A 3,105-nucleotide genomic window follows, 5' to 3' on the forward strand; every position below is an offset into this window, starting at 1 on the left:
ATAAAAATCAAACCAATGTTATTGTTTATAAAGGGCTGTACTAAAAGTCCAGAGACTGGGTGATAAAAATATGAAAACTGGAGAGCCCTCTTTGTAAAGATTTGATTAGCTGGGAAGACAACATTTCCACAAAGAGATAAAAAATGAATTATAAAGACACACTTAGAAGGGACCATCTGTTAAGTATACAATATCTATTTAAATAAATTATAATGGGATATTTGCCAGTCATACTTTGAGAACTTCTTTTCGAGAATACCTTGTTAGCAATTTTTTAAACTACTAAATATGAAAGTAAGTTATTTTTTAACTAAATTCCTGATGGCTTTTTGTCATGAATCTTGTCTAGATCTCCTCAACATTTTCTAGTGAAGTCATCACAGAGTGGATCCTTCTATTAGAAACCATTATGCACAACATGATTGTGTTCAGCACATTTGATTGTATTTGCACATCTCTCTTCCCCTCTTCATGTTGAGTCACTTAGAATAGGGACCACATCACCCTCATAATTGTGTCCTTGATGCTTACTACATAGTAGATTCTCAATAAAAGCTTGTTGAAATGAACTCAAGTATTTCAGCAACCTCAGAGACTTTTACTTATATAAATTTTATAACTTTTTAATTAGTAAATACTCCAAAAGAATAGGAAATAGCATTAACCTGGATTTTGTTTGTTGGTTTGTTTGTTTTTAAAGTAGGTTTCATGTCCAGCATGGGGCCCAATGAGGGGCCCAAACTCACAACCCTGAGATCAAGACTTGGGCTGAGATCAGGTGTCAAATACTGAACCAATGGAACCTCTCAGGTGCCCCAACATAAACCTGGATTTTAAAAATACTAACATTTTACCCTATTTGTTTCAGATATATATTTTTTTTTCATTTTTGAGGAAAAACAGATACAACCAGAGTCTCAGTTGACCCCAGACCACCTTGTTCTTTTCTTCTTTTTCCCTTCCCCAAATTGCCACCCTTTTGGAGTTGGTGTTCATTCATCCTTCTTGGGACTGTAAATATCTTTCCAATGTAAGTATGCAGCCATAAAATATAAAGTATTTTAAATTCTACACAGTATCTTATTATATGAATTCTTTTCAGTTGGCTTTTTTTTTCCCCACTGAGAATTTGTTATCAAGATTTATTCATGTTGAGATATATGGGGTTTTTTAGGATGATCCATTTTCCCTGATCAGATTTAGTGTAAAAACGTCTATCATTTAAAATATAATACTTGGTCTTAACTTATGGAATAATGAAAGAAGGTCCTGTGAATATGAGACAAAGAGAAAGAGGCAAAGACTCTCTTCCATGCCTTTCCACCCTGTCCGACTACCTTGGCCAGCCCTCTCTGCTGACTGCTATACCAAAGCAAAAACTCATGAGTTAAGAACTAAGGATTAGAGAGGACAGGTGAGGTATAAACTGGGCACACTGGCCCACAGATCCACATCAAAACCAGTTCAGCAGTCACCAAATCCACACTCCATTCAGAGCACCAGCAAGGAAAGAAGATCAGAATTTTTCTTCTGAAATTTCAGAAGGGACGCCTTTCTTTCCCTTTCTCTCAACTTTTCTTCTAAAGACATGTGACTTGTTGATGGCCAGACCCACTTAGTACATGGGTAGCTAAGGCAAGTTATCCAGATTATCCCATCAAATAAGAATGTATACTATTTGTGAAAACAAAGCAGCTGCTTAGAAAAAGAGGCTTGCTAGTTAATTACATGCACAATTTCCTAAAAGCATTTGCCTAGACAAAGTCCTTTTTATCATTTGGCTCCTGGGTAACTAATTCTCATTTAATGTGACAGTGAAAGATTAAGAAGTCATAATTTATCTCTAGTCAGTAGCCGGATGACCGCTGCTAAGGAAAGACGTTGTTTCTGAGGTCTGAAATGTTCTAATACATGTATTTTCTATCTCTCAATTCATGCCTTTGATGCTAACGTCCATTTCTTGTCTTTTATTCTTTTTTCTTCCCTGAAAAGCTGGCTAAAACTAAGGATCAATAAAGAGTCTTTTGGAAACATTTAAAGAGCATGTAAGTTTCTCGGCAACTTCTGGGTCATAGGTATGCATGCTTGAAGCTACCCATGTCCAAAATCCAAACCTTGAAAACAGATAAAAAAGACAGGTTCTGGCTTTGTATGATTTACCTAGGGCTTCTACAAATTAGGAGTACCTCTAAAAATCTTGTTCCTTTCTCAAAGTTTTGTTTACATAACGTTTTATAAACATCTGCTTAAAGTATTCAGATACATCTCTATGTGTAAGAAAGCAGAGCCTTGATAATATACTGTCTAATTCCTCCAATTAAAACTACTTTAAATAAGTGGCATGTTGCAATACCTGCACATTTGTAATCCCTTTTCACTTTTCATTTCCAGAGCTTCCCAAATCAAATAAGAGTCTAATCTGATAAAACACAGCTGAAATGGAAACACTGCTTCCCACGCCTGTACAACCCACAAGCACAAGAATTAACAACGATATGGGGCACCTGGGTGGCTCATGCATTCGGTTAAGTGTCCAACTTCGGCTCAGGTCACGATCTCACGGTTTGTGGGTTCAAGCACGTGTCAAGCTCTGTGCTGACATCTCAGAGCCTGGAACCTGCTTTGGATTCTGTGTCTCCCTCTCTCTCTGCCCCTCCCCTACTCATGCTCTGTTTCTCTCTGTCTCAATAATAAATAAACATTAAAAATTTTTAAAAAAGAATTGATGGTATATGGGGGAAAGCATTAGCAGGAAGAGGAAGTCAGACCCTTTCTATTTGAAACTGCAAAGGAATTTAAGTAGAAGGAGAACAAATTACCAGAGAAGGACTTCAGCCTGAACACTTGAATATTAAACAATTCTGCCCTTAATGAAGCTTGGCCTTGATGTTTAAGAAAAACAGAGTGGCCTCTGTTTCCTGGCTCCTGGAAAACCAGACTCAGCTGTAGTTTCATCCTCTTCTTCCCTGACCCGGGTCCAGCTGTATCTATAACACGCCATGGCTTTCCAGTTACCTACATCCCTTTATGGAGCAGCTCAGTGTCAGAGCGGTGAGCTCGCGGGAAAATACCGAGCAAGTCCAAGCTTGCTGGAATCACCCAGGG

The 3,105-nt window shown here is 37.8% G+C and overlaps 1 long non-coding RNA gene across 1 annotated transcript; it reads left to right on the top strand.

Annotated features, from left to right (window-relative positions):
* The first annotated feature begins 913 nt into the window (after positions 1–913).
* On the top strand, positions 914–2,547 carry LOC115288190. The gene is made up of 3 exons (XR_003906855.1): positions 914–1,030; positions 1,993–2,045; positions 2,392–2,547. It is a non-coding gene; the product is annotated as an uncharacterized LOC115288190 (long non-coding RNA).
* The last annotated feature ends 558 nt before the right edge of the window (positions 2,548–3,105 follow it).

The sequence above is a fragment of the Suricata suricatta genome, chromosome 3, assembly GCF_006229205.1.
Source record: "Suricata suricatta isolate VVHF042 chromosome 3, meerkat_22Aug2017_6uvM2_HiC, whole genome shotgun sequence".
Lineage (NCBI taxonomy): Eukaryota > Metazoa > Chordata > Mammalia > Carnivora > Herpestidae > Suricata > Suricata suricatta.